At 41.4% G+C, this 8,055-nt stretch overlaps 1 long non-coding RNA gene across 1 annotated transcript; it reads right to left on the reverse strand.

Annotated features, from left to right (window-relative positions):
- Positions 1 to 360: 360 nt before the first annotated feature.
- LOC130453674 (uncharacterized) lies at positions 361 to 3,671 on the reverse strand. Its single transcript, XR_008911156.1, has 2 exons — positions 3,270 to 3,671; positions 361 to 1,332 (listed from the first exon to the last, which is right to left on the reverse strand). It is a non-coding gene; the product is annotated as an uncharacterized LOC130453674 (long non-coding RNA).
- Between the last annotated feature and the right edge of the window lie 4,384 nt (positions 3,672 to 8,055).

Below are 8,055 nucleotides of genomic sequence, written 5' to 3' on the forward strand. Positions count from 1 at the left end.
TTGTTAAATTCAGCAGCTCTGGCTAGAGACCACCAATGGAATGGGAAATGGGTGGGCAGTTCTTTTCTCTAAAGGGAAGGCTATTTCTTGCTGGTAGTGGTGCTTTGCACCATATTAGCTGCTCAGTAAATATTTGTGCATTATGTGTTTGTGTGTCTATATGCATGTAAATTCAGAAAAGAGACAAAATGAAGCTAAATTATTGTCAGAAGACAGATATCAGAGTGGAAACTTGGCCTCAGTTTACATTTACGTTTACAGTTAACCATGTGATTGGAATCAAACATTTACTAAGTGCTTACTATATACCAGGTATTGTGCTAGGAAAGGATATGTTACAGATGAAAACAGTTCCTGATCTCAAAGAGCTCATGTTTTATTGGTAGAGGCAATGTGTACATATAAGGAATAAGCCTATTTAGAATAAATACAAAATAAAGACAAGGTAGTTAGGGAAAGAGACCTCCAGCTCTTTGTGGGGGTGAAAGGGATCAGTAAAGGCTTCACTTAGAAAGTGCTGCTGCCTGAGCAGAGTCTTGAAGAAAGTGAGAAATTCCATGAGGCAAATGTAAGGAGGGGATGCATTCTAGGAAGGGCAAAAAGAAAGGAAAAAGGAACCATTTAGATATAGTTTGAAGGCTTTTTGTCTCATGTGTTTGTCCAATAGCCAGCCCATCGTTGTTTGGGTTCTTCTTTTTCTCCTCTTTCTCTTCCTTCTCCTTCTGTCATGTCTTTTGCTATTTCTGGCTGTTCTCTTCCCTGATCCTCCAATGAGAGTTCCTTTGTAACAAAGATAAAAACAGTTAAGGAAAATCAGCTAACACATTGACCAATCTGGCAGCCCCAACAACATTGCACACTGACAGTCTCCTACTTCTCCCACAAGTCAGGAGAGGCATTTCCTCATCTCTTCTCCAGGTCCAATATTTGACCCTGGGTTTTTGGAAGCTGTGAGCTGATCCAGTATAACTCTGGCAGGTCTTAGGCTTCATCTGTCTTTTAAGAGTCTCTCCAAAGTGCAGAGAGGCTCATTACCTTAGGGTCAGCCACTAAGGAATACATTTTTGGAACTTGGCAACTCGGGAGGATGTCTACTGAGGCAGTGGAGAGGTTGTGATATCTGTCTGTTGAGCGCGTTCCCACACTGGTGAAATCATGAGTCTTTTGAAGTGAGATGAAGTATGAGATCTTAAGCTCCTGAGACTTAAGATCATAATTTGGAGTCACCTGCCAACATGGTAAGTAGAGGTCTCCAGATGTGACAGCTCTATATGAAGTGAGAATGGATTTATATTCATCTCCACGCTGGAAAGGTTCTCTGATGCTGTCCATCTGCAAATTGATGAGTAAAGTATAGTTACCCCTCATCCCCCTTCTCATGCCAGTAACATAGGTCCAGGCCTTGGGCATTCACCCTATAGGTGAATCTAAAACACTTGCAGATTCAGGAATTAAAAATCTGTTTTGTTTATTTTTATTTTTTCTGGACAAACAGGAAGGGGAGTGATGGAAGGGAGTAAGTATCTACAAAGTGTGAGGCACTGTACAAAGCATTATACAAATATTATTTCTTTTGATCATCACAACAACCCTACAAGGTAGGGGCTACTCTTATCCCCATTTTATAGTTAAGGAAACTAGGTAGCAGAGGTCAAGTGACTTGCCCAAGGCCATAAAACTAGTAAGTATTTGAAGCCAGGTTTGAATTCAAATCTTCCTGACTCCAGACCCAGAGTTCCATTCTCTGTGTCACCAGCTGTCTGGTGTCTTAAACCCCAGGGAACTTTATCTATGTGTGCTATGTAGAAAGGTATAGACTCTGGATCGCAGACTGTGGGCCCTTCTAAGTGTTGCAACATACAGAGTACTGGACTTTGAGTCAGGAAGACCTGAGTTCAAATCTTGCCTCAGAAACTTAACTAGCTATCTGACCCTGGATACATCATTTAACTATTTTAAAGGGATGTTCATCAATGGAAGAATGATTGAACAATTCATGGTAAATGATTGTAATGGAATACTATTGTGCCATAAGAAATGATGAAAAAGATGATGACAAAAAAAAACAACAACAACCTGGAAAAACTTATATGAAGTGATACAAAATGAAGTGAGCAGAGCCAGGAGAATATTATACACAGTAACAGCAATAATGTATGATGATCAACTCTGAATGACTTTGCTGTTTTCAGCAATGCCAGGATCCAGGATAATTCCAAGGGACTCGTGATGAAAAGACTCTCCATCACCCTAGAAGCAACAGACCCAGTCTGAATGTCAATGGAAGCAAACTGTTTTTCACTTTATTTCCTCCATGAATTTTTATTGATTGATATGGGTCTTCTTTCACAATATGATGAACATGGAAATGTGTATTATATGATAACATATATACAACCTATATCATATTCCCTGTCTTCTTGAGGAAAGGGAGAGAACATGAATGGCAAAATGTCAGAAATGATGATCAAGGCTATAAAACAATGCATATCCTTTCCAGTAAAACCACCACTGGGTCTGCATCCCAGAGAGATTAAAGAAATGGGGAAAGGACCTTCTTGTACAAAAATATTTATAGTTACTTTTTTTTGTGGTGGCAAAGACTTGGAAATTATAGGAATGTCCATAAATTGGGGAATGGCTGAACAAATTGTGGTACATGATGGGGATGGAATACTATTGTGCTGTAAGGAATAATGAACAGGATGATTTCAGAAAGAGATGGAAAGATCTCCATGAACTGATGCAGAGTGAAATAAGCAGAACTGGGAGAACATTGTACATGGTCACAACACTATTGTGAAACTATCAACTATGATAGACTTAGTGATCTGGGACAATTCTGAGGGACTTAGGACAAAGAATGCTATCCATCTCCAGAGAAAGAACTCTTGGAGTCAGAATGTAGATCAAAGCATGAGATTTTTCAATTGTTTATTTGAGTTTATATTTGGGGATTTTGGTTTTATAAGATCACTCACAAAAATGAACAGCATGGGAATATGTTTGCATCATAATACATATATAATCCAGATCAAATCACCTGCTAGCACTGGGAAGGGGAAAGGAAGGGAGGGAGGGGCATAAATTCGATCATATAACTTATGAAAACTTGTGTGGAAATTTATTACATGAAACTGGTAAAAATTTTTAAATTAAAAAAGAAAATGATAATTAAAATTATATTGACATGTAATCTGGGAAAAAAAATTTAAAGTAGCTTATTTCAGCCTCAGTTTCCTCATTTGTAAAATGGAGATAATACCTACCTTTCAGAGTTGCGAGGATCAGATGAAATGTGAAGTGCTTTTCAGACCTTAAAATGCTAAATAAACGCTGTTTGTTGTTATTGTTCCTGAGATATACACTAAGGCACAGATTTTGCGCTCCCTCCCTCAGGTTCCTCCTGAGAAACTCCCTGCACCACCTGCTTTCTCCCCCCCCCCCCCCCCCCCCCCGGGGAAACCCGGAGCTCACACACTCCCCAGCCCTGTCTGGGAGCTCCCTTCGGGACCTCAAGCTCACGGTTCTGTCTGCACTCTTCCCCCAGAGTCTCCCGGTATACACTACCACTTTGTTTGTTCTTTCCCCCTCCCCCTTTCTCAGTCCTCTCCTCTTCTCTGGGTCCCTGCCCTGGAGGCTGGAGCTCAGTGCTTGCTGTGTTCGTTCCTAGGAGCCAACTGACCCACAGCACAGTCTTTCCACTGCCCCCCAGGACTGGAGCGGACGGATCTCCCAAACCCGAGGCTTTGGATTTCCCGGATGTGGGCACATGGGGCATCCATCAGCTCCCTCGTCCTGGAAGGACAACCTTGGCTGCCTCTCAGAAGACCACGGAGGTACTCTTCGAATCCCAGGTTCTGACCTAGGCTCTGTGAACTTGTTTGTGAACATATTTTGCTCATCGTATTTCAATAAAATTGGCTTCCTTAGTAATCCTATTTTATCTTCTATATTTAAAAGCCTTCATCTGAGGTGTCTATAGGTTTCACCAGACTGACAAAAGGCTCCATGATACAAAAACACAGCAAAACAGAACAAAATCCCCACTTCTGTGCACCTAGACGGATTGGTGATTTAGGTTCATTCCAGCAATTTCGTTTCCCCAAACTCTTATCAAACATCTACTGTACAGTGTTCAGAGCACTGTCCAAGCCGGCTGGCAGAGGTAATGCTTCTGATAAGATACCGTCCCTGCCTTCATGGCACTTAGGCTCTAGAAGGAGGATAAGAAACCAGGAAATTATAATGTATGCTATTGGGATCAAGTACAAGTTACTCTGCTCAGGAGGAACTCGGACAACGTGAAAGAGGCAAGATTATTTCAGGAGACATTTTGGGAGGGAGACAAATAGTGAAGCACATGTCAGGGGACCAGCATTAAGAGAAAAGTCTGAGCCTCATAGCCCTCCGAAATATTTGAAACTTCCTCGACTTGGATGCTGGGAGTTTGGACAAGAGTTCAACCCAGACAGGTTAGGGATTGTTGCAAAGAAACAAACCAGAAAGCACTTAGGAAGTACCGACTAGGTGCCAGGAAGGGAGATGAATGAAAAGCACAGGGTCTTTGAACAAGGAGGAACTAAATCTCAGGGGAAACTTTATTTGCATTTTTGTAAATGGACTTTTGTAAATGACTAAGATGCCTTTTAAAAATGCTTGCATAAAGGGACATGGCCTGGGCAAGTCACTTAATGCCCATTGCCTAGCCCTTACCACTCTTCTGCCTTGGAACTAATTGATGGAAGGTAAGGGTTAAAAAAATGTATGTGTCTTTATATATATACAGATATAGTAACACACACACACACACACACACACACACACACACACACACACATATATATATATCCATATATTATACATAGTGGCCCCAAAGTCTTAGTGTCATTTTAAAACTTAAAAAAAGCCTCTTAAAACTTAAAATAAGAGGGCAGCTGGGTGACTAAGTGGATTGAGAGTCAGACCTAGAGACAGGAAGTCCTAGGTTCAACTCTGGTCCCAGACACTTCTAGCTGTGTGACCCTGGGCAAGTCATTTAACTCCCATTGCCCAGCCCTTGCCTCTCTTCTGCCTTAGAACCAATACACAGTATTGATTCTAAGACAGAAGGTGAGGGTTTAAAAAAAAACCCAAAACTTAAAATAGCACTGAGACTTTGGGGACTGTGTATAACACATATATAACATACTATATATACATAAAATTTAATATAACAACGTAAAATGTAGAATATAATAATATAAATATAATTTTAAGCTTTAAAATGGCACTAAGTCTTTGAGGACACTATATGTGATTATATCCATAATATCCATATGCATATATAATTTAATATAAAAGCATAAAATATAGACTATATATAATAATATAGAATTTAAAGCTTTAAAACAACACTAAGACTTTTGGGACACCTTGTATAACACAGGACTATGTGTGTGAAAAGAGGTTTTGCCTTTTTCTAATCCAACCCCTTTATTTGAGATGAGGAAACAAAGTTAAGTGACTTGTCTAAGACTTTCATACGAGTTGTAAGTGGCAGAGCTAGAAATTGACCCCAGGTTCTCTACCTCCAAACCCAGCACATTTCCTACTATATCATGGAACTTCTAGTGGCTTGTTCGGTGGAAAAAGCATTAAAGAGCCGCATTAGAGAGGAGGAGTCGCTATAGGAGGGGGCAGTTTCAGGGAAGGCAGCTTTTGAGTTGGAATCTAAAGGTTAGAAGAAGGTGGGGAGGGAGGATGTTCCAGGTTTGGAGAACAATGTGATCAAAGACCTTGTTGTGTGAGAGCACAGGGAAAATTTGGATGACATTTTCCTGGAGGATCAAGTTGAAGGAAAGGTGTTCTGGGAGAGCAGGAGCTTCAGCATTTTGTGAGGTCCTTGAATGCCAGGCAAAAGAGTTCGAACTTCATTCAGGCAATGGTGAGCGAGTGAGAGAAGGCCTTTTGAACCAGTTTAAGGCATGATCAGATCTCTTAATAAGACTGGGTGAGTGGTGGCAGCATCAAGGCTGGAAAGTGAAGTGGGGAAAGAGGAGAGGTGGAAGACCTGCCAAAGCCTGTGATTGCCTGGTAAAGCCATCAAGAATCCAGCGCCCCCTTAGGCTATGGTGAAAGGATGCAATAATAAACCTTTAAAGGTTTGAAGGATTCTCATATACAAGAGCGGAAAGATTTGTTCTGTGTTGCCCCAGAGGGTATTGCAGTAGTCCAGGAAGATGGTAATAAAGGCCTGAAGTAGAACTAACTTCTTATTTCCATTTTGGAATGAACCAGATTTTCATTGCTGTTTCAGAACTTGCAGTTCCTTTATTTAGAAACCACTGGCAAATGCCAGGCACTTTGCCGCCATATTTCATCTGCTTTCTTGGTTTGCATCTGTGGCCTGCTTTTCCCATTGGCAAATTTCTTCTAGAACCTCATTTTGAAGAAGGGCCCAGGCCAGCTGTCCTCTAGTCTCCAGGGGGCCTTCTCCCTCACAGCTCTCCTCACCCCATTTCAGGTCCCTTTTATCTATTCTTTCCCTATTAGAATGTGAGCTTCTTGAAAGCAGGTACTGTCTCCCCCCCGCCTCATCAGAGTTTAGCACAGAGCCTGATACATAGAAAACTTTAATAAATGTTGAGATTTGTTGACTTGCTAAATACCTCTAAGTCCCTTCTGGACCACTTGATTTAATAGTAAACTTCCTGGTTGGAGGGAAGGGGAAGTGCAGCTGGATGGCTCAGTAGATTGAGACCCAGTCCTGGAAATGGGAGATCCTGGGCTCAAATCTGGCCTCAGACACTTCCTAGTTGTGTGACCTTGGGCAAGTCACTTAACCCCCCCCCCCCATTGCCTAGTCCTTACCTTTACTACTCTTCTGCCTTGGAACCAATTTGCAATATTGATTCTATGATGAAAAGTAAGGTGTCTTTTTTTTTTTTAATAAACAGTATATTTCCTAATGGGCAGGGATGGATTGAAGTTGAGGGAAGGAGGAGGTAGAGGTAATAATAACAACAATTACAGGTTGCTATTTGATAGCACTTAAAAGTTGACAAAGTTCTTTAAGATATTGTCTTAATTTGATTCAGAAATCCTGTGGGCTAGGCAGATATTGGCACAATGGAAAGAGGGCTAGGTTTGGAGTCAGAGGGCTGTGTAGCACTCTGAGCTCTTCCACCTACTACCCATGTAATATTGAATACATTATATCATCTTTCTGGACCTCAGTTTCTCCATCTATAAAATGATAGAGTTGAATTTGACCGCAGAGATCTCTTCCAGTTCTAAATTGGTTATTGTCATGTTACAGAGTGGGAGGCTGAAATTCAGAGAGGTACCATGACTTGCCTGATTCCAACATTCTTGGCCATTTCAGTTACAGCACAGAGCTCAATATAGCGTCTAGTGCACTGTAGCTTCCTCTCAGTTACATTTGCCTTCTTCCATGCATGGAGGATCTACCTTAGAATCATAGGCTCTTGGCCGGAAAGGTCCTCAGAAGTCATCTGGTCTCTCTTCTCTCCATTCCTTATTGGCTCTCACCTCAGGGAAGGATGTCCCTCTGGAACCCACTTGATTACTGGGCAGCTCTGATGGGGAGGGAGTTCTTTTTTATATTGAGTCAAAATAAAAGAAGGGGGTTGCAGAGGCAGAGAGAGAAATATGCCTTCTTGTAGAGTTCATCTGTTCATTGAGTTCTATCCCTTAGGGCAACATAGAAAAAAAATCTATTTCTTCTCCTATGAGGAGAATGAAGGATTATTGTTCTGGACCTTTCCTCAAAATGGAGTTCCTGGGAAGAACTTATCAATGAGAGAAGAGGGATGCAGGGGTAGAAGCAGCTGAAAATGGATTCCCCATTCTTATCATAGCATGCAGATGCCTTTGGGGACCCAATGGCTATTCCAGTAGTGGGCAAACTATGGTAGACCCAACCAAACTGGCACAGACTCGGTGGAGGAAGAAACATTTGAGGACCAATCTAGCTAACAGCAAAAAGTCATCATCAGATGACCAGGTGATAAAGTCCTTGGGCCACTGAAACTCATGAAAATAATGATGCCA

The sequence above is a fragment of the Monodelphis domestica genome, chromosome 1 (genome assembly GCF_027887165.1).
Source record: "Monodelphis domestica isolate mMonDom1 chromosome 1, mMonDom1.pri, whole genome shotgun sequence".
NCBI classification, from domain to species: domain Eukaryota; kingdom Metazoa; phylum Chordata; class Mammalia; order Didelphimorphia; family Didelphidae; genus Monodelphis; species Monodelphis domestica.